Raw genomic sequence first — 19,863 nt, forward strand, 5'->3', positions numbered from 1 at the left:
ATATAATCTGTGGTGACTTGCATTGTTCTGCCCTGGATAAACGCACTTCATAATTGTTTTCTTTGTGCCCTGTACACACCCGAACACAGGTATGATGGTCGGTGCGGAAAAATGCAGCTTGTCTGTATTTTTCCACAGCGTATTAGACCGAATGTCATCACACAGCAGCCCAACGCAGCAAGCTGCTGTGCAGAGACATGAATCAAGTGTCACTATGGTAGCCAATCAGCATCTAACTTCAGTTTGTTCAATTAAAGGATAAGTTCACCTTTGGGAACATGTTAGAAGTTTCACCTGATTCTAGGGTGGAACATGTCACATGTTCACATTGCTGCTGCCCCCCCCCCCCTCCCTGTGGCAGCAGTATGGGGAGATGTTCCCTGTACTGACTGTTAATGTTTGAAAACAGCGCGGCCGTGCGGGGTTCCACCCACATGCCTCAACATTCAGAGACACAGCTCTGTGTCTGAATAAACTACGAGCCCCAACATCCTTAATGGCTGTTGGCTTATAGTTCTTTCACTACTACGGCGCTGTGATAGTTCATTGAATCTTCTTCTGATGGAGTACTGGTAAGCCGATAAACTGACAGTGTGCAGGAGACCTGCATGGCATCACTAATCTGCTGATCACTGATGCAATGCTTTCCAGGCTCCTACTACAACAAAAAATAATAAATGCACATTTTTTATCTACAAAAAAATATACATTTATTATGTTTTATCAAAAAGTGAATTTATTCTTTAAGCTTTGACAAAAAAACCTGGAAGCTGATTTCTATGCAGAGCTGCACCAGATTTTACACTCTCCAGTTTTAGTAAAAAAGCCCCAGTGTGACACTTCAAATTAAGTTAAAAAGAAATAAACAAGTAAGCAGTGTGATGCGCTGAAATGTGTATTGTGCCGCTCCCTGCCAGAGCCGACACACTGGCCCATAAGGTAAAACGCTGCGTTTCAATAGATCGGATAGTGTGAAGTAGGGATTGAACGATTATTGGCAAAGCTGATCTATCGGCATCGGCCACCAAGGTGACCGATATTGCCGATATTTTGGGAAAGTGCTTGTACCGGAGAGATGCCTGCAGCTAGAGGCATCACCCTGGTACCGGCATCCATAGCCGACGGTCGGCTGTCTTGTAATGCCAACCGATTCGGCTGAGAAGCCGCTCGGCTGTCATTACAAGGAGCAGGCGGGAAGGTCCCCCCCCCCCCCCTACCGCCTTCCGCGGCTCGCCTGGGTCTCCCGTCCCTGGGCAACCAGCCTGCACGGCCGCCAAAGTCCCAATCAAAGCCGCATTCGGCTCTGATCGGGTCTCAATGTAAAAACACTTCCAGGTACTGTCTGGCGCCACATTAAAAAAAATGACAGCATTCAAAACAGCCAAACTTGGCAGAGGAGGGGTTTGGGGTCTTTTAGACCCCCAGATCCCTCCACAAGAGTACCTGTCAAGTGATAAAAATAATTTTTTTTTTAAATGTACGAAAATATCGTCCGATACCAGTATGCATTGGCCAAAATGTTGGTATCGGCAATGAAAAACCGATATCGGTCGATCACTAGTGTGAAGCCAGCATTAATGCTGTTTTAAGAGATATTAGAACTTTCTTTATGAAATATGAACATTTTTATTAATTATACTGGAAACACAAAGGTGTGTTTTCTATGAATGTTGCCTGGTCACTTGTTGAAGGACTGACAAAGCAGCAAGCATTTCCTCCTAATGGGTGCTGGATATGTGAAAAACCTTTGCAGGCATAATGGAACGATGTTTACAAAGTTATTGTTTTATATCTGTCTTACACTATCAGATTTGTTGTTCTGGGTAATTCTTTAACGCATGCTAGATATGATATAAGATATATGGGAGTGCCATGACTGACTCCTTCCAGGGAATGATGGTCCTCTGACTTAAATATTTTTAGTCACTGACCTGAAACAAGTGTGCAGTTAAAGTGGTAGTGAAGCCTAACACTAAATAGTCATAAAAACCATACCCTCCCCCTCCTTCTACCTATCCTGCATACCTTGTATGCTTACTAGAGGTGCACCGAATGGAAATTTTGGTGCTAAAACTGAAAATTCAGGATGCACTTGGCCGAAACCGAATCTGACAGTTTTTTTTTTTTTTTTTTTTAAATATATTTTTATAAATGTATTCGACTTATTAATATCATGAATTTAAATGAATATTCATTTATTGTCCGCCATTATCCGCACCTTTTAGCGCAAGAAAAGCTCAAGAAAAATGCATCCCTTTAAATTCTGTGTCTTCACACTGGTCTTTTGTGCTTTCGTTGTGGTGTTAAAAATCTTGCTTGCTGCATTTTTGGCCACTTGAAAAGAGGAAGTAAACCCTCCTCTGCAAGTTGTACCTATAGGTAAGCCTATGATGAGACTTATGATGGTACTGTAAATATCTCCTAAACATGCACCGTTTAGGAGATATTTACAGTGCATGCGGCCAGTGACATTACTGGCGCATGCGCTCTAAAAGAACGGCCGCTCGTGCCGTGAACGTCGACTCCCGTGCGCATGTGGGGGAGGGACGTCATCGTGGCTTCAGCCAATCAGATGGCCGGATGCCGCAAACCCGGAAGAAGGGCGACCAAACATGTCAACCGTGAGAGAGGGGCTTCGTTCTAAGGTAAGTATTTTATAATGAGCTAGTATGCCATGCATACTAGCTCGTTAGGGCTCTTTCACACGGTCCGCCTCCGTAGGCGGATCTGTGCTGCTCAGCGGGGATCGATCCGTGATCCCCGCTGAGCCGGCGGATCACAGCTCCGTCTCCGCTTGCAGTGCGGAGAGGGAGGTGTCACAGCCCCCGCTGCTCTCTATGGGGGGATCGGATGAGAGCAGACCGCCTGTCCGCTCTCATCCGATCCGATACCTGAACGGATGGAAAAATAGGATTTCCATCCGTCCAGATTTCACGGACAGGATCGGATACGGGTGGCAGCGGGTGTCAGCGGAGGTGTCTCCGCTGACATCCGCTGCCCCATTGAGCTGCATGGAGGATCTGATCAGATCCGCCTAAAAAACTGACAGGCGGATCTGATCGGACCGCCCGTGTGAAAGAGCCCTTATGTGTTTGTCTTTCAGGTGTTTGTTTTTTTTTTTAATTCTGAGGTTTACAACCTCTTTAAAAAAAAAATGCACCAAAAACACACCTCCCTATTGAAATGCATCGAAAACACAGCAAGAACGCTTTAAAAACGCACTTTTGTTATGTTTTTGATGCTCTTTTTAAATCGCATGACCTATGAAAAAACACACCATAAGCATAGTAAAATCGCGGTAAAGTCACCTGCGCTTTCGACGCCATTATCGGCACCTTTTTCGTTATCAGCAAAATGCTGAAAAACACTATTTTCTGCCTCCAAAATTTCGGTGCATCTCTAGTGCTTACCTTTTTGTTTAATTCCGGTTTGGTCACATGATCCTGCATCTCCAGCTTCCCCAAGTAAGGGAGCGCTTGACAAGGGCTGTGGATCCATGGGTGTCATCGCCCATAGGCTCCTATGGTCCAGCCATTGTCAGCACTCTTCCCTGCAACAGATGCTCCCTGACGCAGGGGAGCTGGAGCTGCAGGATCACGTGACCTGGCCGGAGCGTATTAAATGTATACAGATCTTCTTTTTATACAGGGTATGCAGGAGTTAAGCTTTGATTCCAGCAGGGTAAAGCCATTAGACCTTGTGTGCATAATTGCCTCGGGTCAGTGACTCAAAGTATGAATGCAAGAGGACCAAAGCTACAGACAGCAATAGCAGCCTTCGTTCTTGGAAAAGTTTCCTTTGAAGCCTAATTGAACTTTCCGTGGACATTAAGTAAATATTCCAGGTGCATCAGAATAAAAGGTGTTCATAGTCTTACAAATTGAGTAAAAAGAAAAGGCCTGTCCCCTGCAAGTAAGGTGGAAGAGAAAGCAATGGTCTCGCAAACCCCCTGCTAAGTCAGAGCTAGATGGCGCTCTCCAGTCATCAGGGAGCGTGAGCTGTGTTGATTACAGAGCTATAGGTCTAACTCTGCAGGGGGCATGTTGGACCTTTGCAGAGAGACCACCGCTTCCACACAGGGAGCAAGGGTCCCCCTGTACACCATACTTGCAGAGGACAGGCTTTTCTGCTCAGGATGTGGCTGCTTTCTAAAGAATACAAACCAAACCATTGCACACATCTTGTTTTGCTAAACCTGGAATATATTTAGGTATTTTTATACTGAAAAATCTAGTTGGGCTTTAACCACGTGCCACACACTGTGGCGTTTGCTTGTGGGCTGCTGGAGAAGTGTTAAATCTGCCAGTATTTTTATATTGATGCCTCTAAATTATGATTATTCTATGATTTAATTTATATTTTAATGTCCTAGATCTAGTAAAGCTGTGCTACTCATACTGTCCATGCTTTATTGAACCCAAATATACTGATTTTTGTAGAGTCTGGACAGTTGAAGATCAGCCTTTATTGCACTTCTGCAGTATCACCTCTTGGGAGCAGCAGAGCTCCTTATGAACCTCCTATACACACACAGTATGTTTTAGTTAATGTAGCTGAAATCATGTGCCTTTTTATTAAGCTACTTTTTTTTGTTGTACAATTGCAAATCGGTTTATTTCTAGGATGCAAACCATTGAGCCTGATCTTTTTTTATGTCATGGCATTCTCTGGGTGAAAGAAACAAACAAAAAAAAATATATATAACTATTATGAAAGGGAAGGTAAATAGAAACTAATATTTATTAACTTTAAATATGTTTATTTCACCTTTTTATACTTCTTCTTTTCATTCTAGTAAAGCTCCGTTATCCCCTCTACAAGGTGGAGCAATATAATAGTGTACAGAACAAAGCTCTGCAAGAGTGACCCAACATAAGGGGCTGCACCCCCCTGATTCCACTAGCAGGTATACAGTAAATTCATTTTGCAAAGTTCTCTCTGGAAACGGGTTGTCTCATGGGCACTGTCTCCTTGACAAAGCTATCGGGCTTCAACCATTTTTACAGAAACTTGGGTTTAGGCCAGAAAATTGCAGATAAAGAGGGAAAATTTCCAAAGGGAAAGCTTTTGCTGAATCTGATTACTTTTTATCGTGTCTTTTAGTCGTCTAAAATATTTTCTTTTCTTTCAGTGAAGACCCAGTTTTGTCTAGTTCCTCTGGCGATCTCCTCTTTTTTAGCATTTGCACCCTTGCAGCTGTCCGTGCCGCACTGATTGAAGGGCAGATACATAGACAAGGCATGCATCAGCTGTATGAGAGGTGAGAGGAGGGGACTGGTGGAGGTAATTTACAGTACTGGACAGGGCCAGCCAGTCAGTATATAGTCACACTACATCCACAGGTGAACAAACTATGCATTACTTTTATTATTACTCATTAGTAAATTCTTACAATTAGTGTGTGTGGCTGCCACCATCCTTATTAAAGCGGAGTTCTACCCAAAAGTGGAACTTCCGGTCATTTGCTCCCTCCTCCGGTGCAACATTTGGCACCTTTAGGGTGGAGGGGGGAACGGGTACCTGTTTTTGACAGCTACCCTTCCCCACTTCCAGGAGGCAGCGCAGTTACTCAGGAGTTTGCCCCCTCCTTCCCCCCCCGCCGCCGAGCCAATCCGAATGTGCAGGACGCTTCGAGCATGCGCAGTAGGGACCCGTCTGTAAAGCCGCAAGGCTTCACTGCTGGGTTTCCTTACTGGCAATGTCGTCGGCAGCACTCGACAGCCGATGGCAACATCGGCTGCGGTGCTGACCTCCAGGACAGGTAAGTGTCCTAATATTAAAAGTCAGCAGCTACAGTGGGTGTACAGTGTGTGTAGCTGCTGACTTTGAATTTTTGGAGGGGGGGGGGGGGCGGAACTCCGCTTTAATGATATTTGAAAAACCACAATTGCTCTTTAGAGGACTTTGATGGCAACTTCTAACCAAAAAATAAGATATAATGGCATTTATTTTCTCGATTTTAAAAGGTTTGAACCACATATATTACATCACATGTTACATAGGATAAAATATTGTACAAAATTGGGTTACAACATCAAGAAGTATGATCCAAATGGTATCCCTCATAGCTGATGGTTTAGCTTGCAGTTATTGGATCACTGGTTGACCTTTTTAAATCGAGAAAATAAATGTTCCCATTAAGAGCAATGGTTTTTCAGATATACTGTAGTTAGTAAGAACCAAAGGGTTCATTGTGTGCCTAGCCAGTGCTTGTCTACTGTGGGGCAGGTGCTTTTACTAGAGGAAGGCATTGATTCATGTCCCTGTTTTGCAGGAACACAGGATCAATGCTTTCCCTACTAATGGAATCGCGATCTGCCTTGGTCACACATGCATATCGCCGTTCTGGCTCTCTGCCTAATGATTAGCGGGCGCCGGCAGACATAGAGTCCTCGGTACCTGCAGTATAATCACAGCGGGTAGCTGAGGGCATGCATGCATGCCTCTAGACCTGGAAGTGCAGGATCACTTAATAGAGCTACCTTTCCGCCACATATGTAAGCAGTTCAACAAATGTTCTTTGTGAACCTGTTGTAAAGTAAATTCTGCCAGTATCGGCACTTCCTGTTGAAGGCTGACAACTTGGATAATAAATAGGTGCGCTACCCTATACTATCCCAATAGTGCAATTAGTGGAAATGCTAAGCTACTGCCTTGCAATTAGCAGCAGCAGCATTGCCAGCCTTTTATGAAAACCTCTTCAGTTGGCTATTGAGCTGCCTATGTAATAGACCTGCCAGGCCACTCCAACAGCCAACTAAAGGAGTCCACACAGCAGGCTTGCAACGTTGCTGCTAATTGCAGGGCAGCACCTTTGTGTGTCAGCTGGAAACAGGAAAGACTGTTACTGGCAGGATCTCCAGATAAGAAACTTTGTAGCTGATTTACAAACATTGATTTGCTTAAGAAAACTGCGTACAGTGAGGTGTGATGCAAGAAATAGAAATAGATTTTCGGCCCCTTGCATACAATCTAGGAGCAGGGCATCCATCCTGGCATTTTAAAGCTTCTGTGAATGGACAGATCTGGCATTTAGCCATGCAACAGGCAGCTTGTCAAAGTCTGGCATAGACTTTGACAGGCTGCCTGTTATGGGGCTAGATGCTGCACCTCTCATTCTAGTGCGCCCAGGAGGGACAAACTGCTCCTAGACGGCCCCGTGGGCCTTACGAGCCAAAGATTAAAAAGTGCCCATGTATGTATTAAACCAAGTTTGGGCAGAGATGGTCCCTAAAGTGGTTGTAAACCCTTCCATATATCCAGTGAAGTGACTGGCCTCAGGTTATACACAGAGGTGAAGCAAATCCTCCTACATAAGTTGTATCTGTTTATCTGCAGCAATTTACACCTTTTCAAAGTGCAGAATTTATACAACTTGTCTGAGCTTCCAAAAAGCAGGGAACAGGGAGCTGACGTTACACTCTGCAAAGCTCTGTGACAGTTGTGGGGAGGGAAGGGGCACCCCCCTCTCCCCTCAACCTTCACATAACACACAGGAACAGAGCGAAGGGTTGTCAATCACAGGCTGTGTGCTGGAAATCCTTCTCCTGGCACCTTTTTTCTCTTGGTGTCAGGAAAACTTGTCAGAAGCGATTCATGCGTAAAGCAGAGAAGCAAGGTAGCAAACAGAAATTGCAGTTAATGCTCTAGACCACAGCAGTCAAACACAAGGCCCGAGGGCCGAATGCCTCCTGCCAGGCCATTTCATGTGGCCCTCTCACCCAGGGCTTTTTTTCAGCTAGAATGTGGTGGAACTCTATTCCGCCACATCCAGCTCTAGCAGATCCCTGCCTACCCTGCATGCACTCATGGTGGGGCACAGCAGTGCTGACCAATTGCAAGTGAAAGATACACAGAGCCACCTACACTGCTGGGAGGCACTAGAACCAGGCAGATGAGATGTGAGGAAGCTTTTTGGGGGGTGAGGGGGCACTCTGAACTTCGCACTCTCCTAAACTCCCCATACTTCCTTTCTCTGCATTCTGTACGCAGTGCACCCATAAAACCTGCACTCTGTCATACACTCAACCCTGTAGTCTGTACACAGCACAACCCTGAACTCTGCAATCTGCATGTAGCGTACCCATAAAACCTACACTCTGTCATACACTCCTCAACCCTGCAGTCTGTACACAGCACACCCCTGAACTCTGCAATCTGCATGTAGCGCACTAGTGAACTCTGCGCAATGCGTACTCCTAGGTATACTACCCAAGTAGATACATAGGACAACCCTAATGCTGATGCGGCCCACAATCAAATTGAGTTTGACACCCCTGCTCTAGACCGAGACAAGTACACACTATAGAGTGGCTATGCTTTGTACATATTTCATGTCTGAGGTTTACAACCACCTTAAAGGGTGCTCCAGACAGATCACCAGTAAATACATTGGGGTTGATTTACTAAAACTGGAGAGTGCAAAATCCAATGCAGCTCTGCATGGTAGCCAATCAGCTTATAAATTTAGCTTGTTTTAATTGAGCTTTGACCAAAAAAACAAACAAACTTGGAAGCTGATTGGTTTCTAATGCCCCATGCACACGTGCAGATTATCTGCAGACTTACCAAAACCATATAATGAGGTCAAACCTAAACACTTTCAATTTGTATGCAATCCGGCAGGACCTTGCACTACATAGAAAAGGTAAGTCTGCAGACAAAAGTCTGCAGACAATCTGCACGTGTGTATGGGGCATTAGTAGAGCTGCACTGGATTTTGCACTCTCCAGTTTTAGTAAACCATTCCCATAAGGGTATATTTACTGAAGCTGAAGAATGCAAAATCAGGCTCACTTCTGCATAGAAATCAATCGGCATCCAGGTTTTATTACCAAAGCCTAACTTGGCAAGCTGAGTTTAGAAGCTGATTGGTCTCTATGCAGAAGTGAGCTTGCATTGCACTCTCCAGCTTTAGTAAATCCCATAGTGTGAGACTTGGAGCTGTAGCACTTCACCCCTTACTGATAAGGTAAAACAAGGGTCAGAGGGGTGCACAGAGAGGATTTTGTGGCTAACAAGTGATAGCGGGCATTTTGTGATATCTGGTCTTATGCTGGACTTTTTACAGTTTTACAATTCCTGACACCTTAATGCTATATTTATTCTCTAGTTTCGTCTTTTATGGTCTTGTATGTTTTTTTCTGTTACAAAGATCAAGGTGGGCATAATCACAAGCTCTGGAATTCACTGTTTTTGGAGAAAAAAAAAATATTTTTGTTAACTTTGCTCTTCCTTTGTTGTTTAGAATATATTTATTTTCACATTTTATGAAAACTAAACTTTTTTTTATGTCCGAAAAAATAAAATCCATGGAAAGTTCAATGTCTGTCAATCTTCTGTTTGAAATGTGAGTAATGTGTCCGAATATTACATACAAGCAGCCTTAAAGTGTCTTTAAATTGTCATTCCATCTAGCAGGTTTTATATTGTAGAACGTGATAAAACGTTGTTGATATCCAATGGGATACTTTGCTTGCGGCTATTGGGAACTGTTGACAGGTGCCATGTAGACAGCTGTGGCTAACGTTTATGGACAAGCCCATAGCAGAATGATATTTCTCATCGGGTGCCAGAAGAATGGAGCCATCTTTGTTCAGGCAGCATCCAGGGTCCATATTTACTTCCTGGACCGATTTCATGACTTCAGCCGCCATAGGTGGATCGAATCTCGGCTGGTTCAAAAGGACCTGATCAAGACTCAATCCATCTATGGGCAGGGTGGTTGTATTGAAGTCGATCCATCAGTTGAGTTCAGTACAACCAGTCTGTTTTTTTTTGTTTTTTTTTGCATGAGATCACTTCCAGCAGCTATAGCCATTAGTAATGCTCATGGTATTCTCCTGGCAGGGAAGGCTCACCGCCGGCAGCACACAATAGCGCAGCGGGATGGATTTCCTCCTCAACACTGACGGTGTTGATCGAGAAACTACGGTGGAAGGAAAGAAAATTGTATAATCTATGGTTTGCTTTAGAGATAACACAGCACAGGCAGCAAGATTTACTTGACTGTTAATGGCTGTGTTCATTGCTGTCTGACACAGAGCAGCCCCTCCTTCAAAATCTTAATTTGTGAATTGCTGCAAGGTGGCAGTGTACACGCTGATCACTGGGGAGAGGAGGGAATACTTTCTCCTGCCTGCAGCAAATTGATGGCATCATCTTAGCCTAGGCAGAGTCTCTGGACCTGAGCTAAAGGATGGCTTTTTGGAGAAATTATATTGTTTCTCTATGTTCTGACACATCAGGATTTCTTTTGTAGTTGTAAACTTGTAACATTACTGAAAGGTCCAATTTAATAACTTGGGTCAATGCTGCTGAATACGTTTGCGGATTGAGAGAGTTAAAGGGGAACTAAACCCTCCTATCCTTTTTCAGCTAAGAAAGCGGCCATACACGGTTCAAGCCATTAATGGACTTACTGAATGTAGCAAGTTGATTGATCGTTCAACTTGGGTACAACCAGCTTGCTGGATTCGCTAGCAATAATCGCCCTGCTGGGAGAAGACAATTGCTAATTCCCCTGTCAGCACTGACTGGGTTGATGGTGGAATCGTGTGAATTTCGTTCATGCAACCCGTGGTTGTAGGAAAGAGATATGCACCATGTAGGCCTGCCTTAAGCTGGATACACACTATCCAACTTTTGTGGCTAGATTTCCTTCAGATTTACCTTTTCTATGTAGTGCAAGGACCTGCCAGATTGCATACAAATTGAAAGTGTTTAGGTTTGACCTCATATTATTTGGTTTTGGTAAGTCTAAAGGAAAAAGTCTTCAGAAAATCTTGTAGTGTGTATGGCCCATTTAGTCTCTGTTTTATCTGCAACTGCCATGGTGCTGCACATGTGATTAGTTATGACATCAGCCATTTTATGGTTTGACAGTGGTTGAGAGAACAAGCGAATGCAATGGTTCGCATTTCGTTATGAAACTGTTTATTGAAACTGTTAAATTGATTTGTTTAGTTCTGTTTTAAAGAAAAGTCCCCAATCCTTTTTTGTAAGTTTTGTGACTTTAGCCAACCCTGTTACCTGTCCCAATGCTCAGAAAAACACCACAATACACCATATCAATGTCCTGATCACCACCATACCCCATACTTGTACCATAACCACCATCAATATCCATACCAGCATCCTGATCACCGCCATATGCCATACCAGTGCCGTGATCACCGCCATATGCCATACCAGTGCCGTGATCACCGCCATATGCCATACCAGTGCCGTGATCACCGCCATATGCCATACCAGTGCCGTGATCACCGCCATATGCCATACCAGTGCCTTGATCACCGCCATATGCCATACCAGTGCCGTGATCACCGCTATACGCCATACCAGTGCCGTGTTCACCGCTTTACACCATACCAGTCCCGTGATCACCGCTAAACACCATACCAGTGCCCTGATCACCACCATACACCGTAGTAGTTCCCTGATCACCACCATACCCTATACCAGCTTCCTGTTCACTGCTATACCCATATCAGTATTCTGATCACCCCATATGCCATACTAGTATCCTGATCACTGCCTCACCCTATACTAGTGTTCTAACCATTCCTATGCCATACCAGCATCCTGATCATTGCCATACCCCATACCAGCATCCTGATTTCCCCATAGGCCATATCAGCATCCTGATCACTGCCATTACCCACACTTGTGCCCTGTTTACCGGCATACCTCATACCAACATCCTGATCACTTCCATACCCCATACTAGTGTCCTGATCCCTGCCGTACGTCATACCAGCATCCAGCATTTAAGGGTCTCAACTGATCAATTTTCAGATATATATCCCCTAATTTGTAGACTCTAACTTTCACACAAACTAAATAGTATACACTTGTGGGTTATTTTTAGCCAAAAAATGTAGCAGAATCTATTTTGGCATAAATTTATAAAAGATTTATTTGCAAAGTTTTTTATAACCAAAACTAAGAAAAACCCATTTTTGTTTTTTAAAAATGTATGGTCTTTTTTGTCATTTATATGGCAAAAAATTATATTACATAGTTACATAGTAGGTGAGGTTGAATAAAGACAATAGTCCATCCAGTTCAACCTGTGTAGGTGTGTGTGGCTGTAATCATCTCACATACCCCTGAATGTTCTGATCCTTGAGATGTAAGTCTTTTGAAAGCCACCCTACTACTACCAGAAGAAACCACCTCTTGTGGTAGAGAATTCCACAATCTTGTAGCCCTAACAGTAAAGAAGCCCCCACGTTGCCTGAGGTTAAAACGCTTCTCCTCTAATCGCATTGTATGCCCTCGAGTCCTCATGCAATCCCTTCGAATGAACAGCTTTTTTTCTAAGCTGGGATCCCCATTAAGATATTTATAAATTGCTATCATGTCCCCCCTCAGACGTCTCTTCTCCAGGGAGAGTAAATCGAGCGATTGCAGACGCTCTTCATAGTTAAGGTCCTCCAATCCCCTAATCAGTTTAGTTGCCCTTCTCTGGACTCTCTCCAGCTCCAACACATCCCTCCTGAGGACTGGCAACCAGAACTGGACAGAATACTCCAGATGCGGTCGGACCAGAGTTTTATAAAGTGGAAGGATTATAGTCTTATCTCTGGAATACATCCCTTTCTTTATGCATGCTAATATTCTGCTGGCCTTGGCAGCTGCCGCTTGACATTGCATGCTGTTGCCTAATCTATAATCAACCAAGACTCCCAGATCCTTCTCCATTTTTGATTCCCCCAAGGGTTCCCCTCCTAACGTGTATTGTGTTTTTATGTTTTTAGTCCTCAAGTGCAAAACCTTACACTTCTCTACGTTAAACCTCATTTGCCATGTCGTTGCCCACACCGTTATTTTGTCCAGGTCATTCTGTAGGATATCTGCTTCATGCTGTGCAGTTATTGCCCTGGCCAATTTTGTGTCATCTGCAAAAACTGATAACGCACTACTGATCCCGTCCTCAATGCTGTTTATGAATAAATTGAACAAGGTTGGTCCCAGGACTGAGCCCTGGGGCACCCCGCTTACTACCTCAGACCATTCTGAGTATGCGCTGTTTATTACCACCCTTTGGACACGCCCTTTAAGCCAATTCCGTATCCAAGAGCAAACCCTGCTGTCGATACCTGCAGACCTTATTTTATAAATTAAGCGCTTGTGGGGAACTGTATCAAACGCCTATTATAAAAATTTCATATGGATACAGTGTTGCATGACCGCGCAAATGTCATTCAAAGTGTGAGTGCTGAAAGCTGACGATGGGCCTGGACTGGAAGGGGGTGAATGTGTCCGGACTTGTGGTTAAAGGAGAGGGTTAGTATGACAGCCAGGCAACAAGATGCTAGGAAGCAAAGATCAACAATCACAGGCTCCAGGTCTGAGAGTTTGTAGACTCTAAGGCAGGCTATAGATTATACAAATTTTTCTTTTTTTCCACCATGGGTGGATGGAAAGAAAATTTCTCGCTTTTTCCCATTAACACAGTCCGTTTTTAATGGGGCAATCCCTCCCGCAGCACTATTGTATTCTGCCAGCAGGGGGTGCAGGAAGCCTTCATGGTCAGCAGAATACAATGATTGTTGCTAGCTGCCGGCAGTAATCTCATGCAAAAAATGCAGGCTGGTTGTAATGAAATTGATTTATTTAGTGCAACTAACCTGCTCATAGATCGAATCTCGGTCAGCCTCTGCTGAACCGGCTGAGATTCGATCCATCTATGGCTGGCTTAACTGTAGATTTTTGGTCTACAACAAGCTGGTGCCTCCCTGCATGCTGTTAATGCACTGTACTGTTTTTTGTTTTTAAAGGATCAAGGAATTTCCGGTATTTTCACCTTTTTGGCCTGCTGAATATGCCATTGGAAGTTTTATTATATCTGATAAGTGCAAAAATACTTGCTTATTTTACTAGAAATCTTGAGCCGATAACATCCTGTGCATGAGGAGAGTTCTTCGGCCTTTGTAATAAGTCATAAATGTTGTAGGCAGTGATAACACCACAATTGGGAATTGTATAGCTGTGCTGTCATGTTGAAGAGGAAAGTAAGAACATTCTATATTTTTGGCACTTCAACAGTTATTTTTACTGTCCTTGTGTTTAAAGGGACAAAACATAGGGAATTGTGAATGTATTACAGATATGCATTTAAAGAGGAGCTCTACCCCCCAAAAAAAAATTAGGTCAGCAGCTACAAATACTGTAGCTGCTGACTTTTTATATTAGGGCACTTACCTGTCCAGGGATCCTGCTGTGTGCTCACCCGAGGCAATTATTTAATGGGCTATCAGGTAGTCCTTGACTATGGGAAACGGGCGAAGGCGTTTCCAACTGCGCATGCGTGAAGTGTGCTGTGCTATGTGAATGGCTGCAGTCTTCTGGGACCTGTGAAGTGTCCCAGAAGGCTGTGGGGAAGGGGGAGGGGCGGACTTTTGGCAAACGGAATCGGAAGTGGTAACGGGTTCCGGTCAAAACCAGGTACCCGCCCCCTCTGCAAAAGGTGCCAAATGTGGCAGCGGAGGGGAGGAGGAGGCAGACAAGTAAAGCTTTCCCTTTTAGGTGGAGCCCTGCTTTAACATATTTTTTTTTCTCACATTTTTCCTTGATGTACCTTCCAAATGGCCAGTGTACATACTGAGAAGCAAGTCAGCATGATTTCAGGGAGGCTTGTTGTTTATATGGTGGGGATAGTTTTGAAAAAGGCTAATGCATTTACTATAACTTAGAAGATGTTCTGTCATTTGCCCCTCCATGTTACTTCTGTCAATGATTATCCTATATTTCTTACCCATGGATGTACTGCCTAGGTTTATGCATAGCATGCTTTAGAGTTTTTACATCTTTCCCCTATTCTCGTCAGTTATCGTGGTGGTAGCAGCATCACACTGGATCAATTCGTACCTGGGGTGTATCCAAACTTGAAGACAGACAATCGAGATGGACACCACTCCAAATAACTTGTGGCTGCAAGCAAATCTACTATACCTGGGTACCAGCCCGGTCCACAACCGTGTTTAATGTGGATTAAAAAAATGGAATTGGCGGGACTCCAACATAGATGACTGTAAAAAGATCCAGTTAAAATACAGGATATATACAGCTTGGGGGTGATCTATCACAATTGATCATCTAGAATTTCACTGATTTCAGGCTACCTCGAAGGACAGTAATGTTACTGAACAGGATTCTTCTTAAACTTGATGTGTGTGTTAAGAGTTAAGAGTGCCATCCTTCAAGAAGTTTGGAAATGTAGCAGCTTTTAGAAAAATGTAATAAAACCTGCCAACAGGTTTACAATGTCGCTTTCCTCAATGCTTAGAACTGCAACCTTAAATACGCTGTGTTGTGAATGGTTCTGAGGTCTCTGTTTACAGCGAGCGCTAGGAAAATGGAAGCAGTCTGGAGACTGGGCACTGTCTTAGGGCTTGTTCACACCATACGTGCATTAACACTGATGGGAAAACGTGCAGATTTCACTTGCAGAGACATGGGTTTACATCACTTTTCATGCGTGTTTCAGTGAGTTTTTATGCACATTGACATCAGTTTTCATGCGAGTCAGTTCTGTGCCTTGTTCACACCAAAGTTGATTTCATGTCATTTCTTTTCTGTGCAGAAAACTGCATACATGTTGCAGAATCTGCATGTTGTGGTGTGAACAGGGCACATAAAGAACCATAGTTTTCTTTAATCTCTTGCAGAACGTATGCAAAAAAACTGATGTCTCTGCATCATGGTGTGAACGAGGCCTTTAAAGCCTTAACAAGTAAAGAATACGGGACTTCTATTCACTACTGTAAAAGCTGTATTTGTTGACAGCACATTGCAGAGCCAGACCTCTGTTCCCACACAGCAGTCTGACACTTCTCTGTACAGAGCTCCAATTACCAGTACTGCTAAGTGAGCACGAGCATTGATTGGAGCACTGTGCAGAGGGGCGGGAAGAGGGTGTGTGTTAAACTGCTGCACTTTAATGGGGCTTTAACAGCAGTTTTGATTCCCAAGAAAGGGGGCATTTTGACATGTTGGCATATTTTATGACTTTCAACAAAAAATCTTTTTCATACTACTTGCACACCTCAACATGCAGATCTACTTAAAACCACCTTATTTATCATATTTTTTGTCAAAACTTGGGACACAGACGTATCCAGGATATATGGTATTTATTTTGCTGCTATTAATGTATATACAATACTGAAAGAAAGGATATACCTGGAAGTGTTGCCTTTTAACTATAGTTATAAATGCAAATATTGCAGCGCTCACAAAACAATAATTATAAATACAAATATTGCAGCGCTCACAAAACAAAGTGCAAAGGCATAAAGTGCACCGAATATATGTGAATAATGTACTAATGACAGGATATAAAATGCATTAAAACAACTAAAATAAAGATAAAAAGGCGTTTAAAAAGTTCATTCAAGTACTAATTTAAACGCCTTTATATATTTATTTTAGTTAACGCATTTTATATCCTGTCATTGGGGCATTTTTCACATATCTGTGCACTTTATGCTTTTGCACTTTGTTTTGTGAGCGCTGCAATATTTGTATTTCTAACTAGTTTGTGTGCGCTGCAATATTTGTATTTATAACTATAGTTTGGTGTGCGCTGCAATATTTGTATTTATGTTTATTTAATGTATTTATATTTGCTCTTTTTGGCAGCAGCTATTGTTAGTTTTACAATTTTTAAGCGCTGATTCACCTTTTTATCTTTTAACTATAGTTACAAGTAGGCTTGTGACGGTATCAGATTTTCATGCTGCGATTAATTGATTAAGGTTTTGCCACGGTATACGGTATTATCACGGTATTCTATTATTAAATTTAAATTATTAAATTTCCACCTCACTTCAATTTCATTGCTGAATTTAGGGGCTTTGGTTCACTTATGCACATTATTATATAGTCAGTCAGTACAGACTCTGTGAACCAGGCCTAAAATAGGTCATCAAGCAGTGTCTGGCCTAACTGGTGATAACTGGTCCTGGCGCTCGGCTCTGATCCGATGGCCTGGTCATTAAGAGGGCAAATCCTTGTGGTCAAGAAGTGGTTAAACCTGAAGGAGGTGTTGTTTATAAATGACTTTACTATTGCTTTAGGCCTGGTTCACATGTATGCGGGTTGGTGGTTCACATGTATGCGGGCTGGCGGCCCACATTTGCACAGGCATAGCAGCCCATTGATTTGAACGGGCTGCTATGCCCTCATTTTCCGCAGAAAAAAGGTGCATGCAGCATTTTTTTTAAATTCAGTGGCCTTGAAATCCATCCTGCTTTTGCACCATGCGACTAACCTGCAGTTCCTGCTCTGGCAAGCTTTCTGCATTTTTTGTAGACACTGCTTGATGGCTATATAATAATGTAATGTGGGCTGCTATGCGTGTGTGTGTGTGTGTGTGTGTGTGTGTATATATATATATATATTAGAGCTGCACGATTCTGGCCAAAATGAGAATCACGATTTTTTAGCTTGGAATAAAGATCACGATTCTCTGTGTAACAAAAAAAAAAAATTGGGATAACTTTACTGTTACGTTTTTTTTTTTTTTTTATTCATTAAAGTCTAATCATTGCGTTTGAAAGACTGCTGCGCAAATACAGTGTGACATAAAATATTACAACAATCGCCATTTTATTCTGTAGGGTCTCTGCTAAAAAAATATATAAATTGTTTGGGGGTTCTAAGTACTTTTCTAGCAAAAAAAAAACTGATTTTAACTTGCAAGCAACAAGTGTCAGAAAAAGATCCAGTCTTTAAGAGGTTAAACTTCCTTTCTCCCTGGCAGAGGGAAGGAAAAGATACAATGTAATCATTTTTGTTTATAGTTAGGAGACTTAATGCTGAAAGGCATTAGCTGTGTGAGTGAATGAGTCATCCAGCTCACTGAAATGTATCAATTCACAAGTCAGGCAGACTTGACAGAGAAACTCGGTATTTTAAAAATGCCACAATAACAATACCGTGGCTATGCAATACCGCGATATATCGAATTACCGAAAACCGGCATATGTCTAGTTACAAGTGAGATTCCATGGTTTTTACAAGGTTTTTTTTTTTTTTAACCATCACAGCGTGAATTCTCTTTCAGGACAAAATGACCTTCCAATATGGTTGGATGTCTCTTTGTTCCTATTTGTATTGGCAGGAACAAGCTGTGACACTTGTGACGACATTCACTGTTCAAAGGAAATGATCAGCATAGATGTATGGACCTCACCATAATAGAATTGTTTCTAAGGTACACGTTTTATCTTTCCTAGATGAGAAAAAGAAATGAAGGTTGGAAATTCTGATTTCCCTTTTTGCAGACTTCTGTTCGTACAGGTTCTCTTTATAGGATGGCAAGGTTCCTGCTGATAGTTAGGGAATTATGCTTAATCTGCCAACGAGCAGTCAGATCAGGTACCGGTGAAGGAAATAATGCTGCTGTGCTGTGACTATATGGCCTCATGCACACTGGATGTTCTAAAAAAAAGCCAGTAGTGTTAGCTGTAGAAGGAGATTTCCACATTTTTGCAGTAGTGTTTTTTGGCAGTAGCGTTTTAAGCAAAATTATACTCCCATAAAACGGATGTATAGAAAGTACTCTCGTGCTACCATACAAGGGTAGTCAGATAATCAACTGCCGCGTGCACTGATTAGCAAATCTAAAGGTGCATTGTGATGGTGTTTAGCTTCCTGGCTCCCTAGGAATAGTAGCTTGTTTGTCCCTGCCTGTCAACCTGTCTTGATTCCCTTGTTGCTGCCCTCTGCTTTGAACTTGGGTTACTCTTTCAAATTGCCCCCAGTCTGACTTTCAATTGTGTACTGGATTTTGCATACCTGCTACCTGCCTCAGCCTCTGACTATTTACTGAATTACGCTTGCCTGCTTCCTACCCTGACTTCCGAACCTTTCTCAGTATTACGCAGCTAGCTTCAGCCTCCCTAGACCACCACCACCTTCTGGACTGGCGCCAACGCACTTCCACAGTGACCACGACCCCCGCCTGACCAGCCGATTAAACAGTTGAAGGATGGGTAATCAGACCTGCCTCTTCCACAAGTGACTGTGCAGAACAAGCAAGTCACAAGCACAGTCCTTTGAAAGTAAAGTGACCACTGCTGACCAAACATCTACCATAGAGGGTCATCTACTGAGACCACCCCAGAAGACCCTTCTCCCCCCCCAGCACCTGGAGAGTTAACCCTGTCCAGCTCATTATCTATCCAATGCTGTAACCTTACAGCCTTACAGCTGTGTAAGTCGAGGGAATAGCAAACACAGAGGTGTCATCACATTGGATAATTGAGACATCAGTCACTTGTCTATTTGGTGTTGGGATTCTATACAGACCTATTTCTAGAGTCCACTACTCCACTGTTTTCACTGATGGACACATTATTGATCGCTTTATGATTTCTATATGATTTTTGATGAATGATTCGAGTGTTGACCTATGGTTCACTAATTTACTGCCAGCCACTGCCTCGTTTGATATACTGCACCCACTTAGTGCACAGTTATATTTTGATGTGTATGATTTGATGTTTATTCACCTTTTATCTTTCACACTCTTACATTGTTATACGTACTATTATGTTACAGATGTATTTATTCTTTTTACATTTCAATTAATTGTCATTCGACAGCGCAGCACTATTATTTTAATACATATACTTCCATAAAAGCTTATTGCTCAGAAACGCAGAATAGCCATGTTTTTTGGCTTTTCTCAGAGTTAGAGCGTTTTTACAGGCAAAAAACTCCTCTCAAAACCCAATAGTTCTGGGTATTTCTTTCCAGCTGGAAAATGCCCTTGCAAAAACTGCTGATAGCAGCCTATGTGTGCATGGACACACATGCTGGGGAGTTTAATGGCTACAGAAAAAAATGCCT

At 42.8% G+C, this 19,863-nt stretch overlaps 1 protein-coding gene across 2 annotated transcripts in view; it reads left to right on the plus strand.

The window, feature by feature from the left end:
• PYY (peptide YY) overlaps positions 1 to 19,863 on the plus strand; it is a 338,368-nt gene that overhangs the window by 39,652 nt on the left and 278,853 nt on the right. The window lies entirely within an intron of this gene.

The sequence above is a fragment of the Pelophylax lessonae genome (assembly GCF_965119305.1).
Source record: "Pelophylax lessonae genome assembly, chromosome: 11".
NCBI lineage: Eukaryota > Metazoa > Chordata > Amphibia > Anura > Ranidae > Pelophylax > Pelophylax lessonae.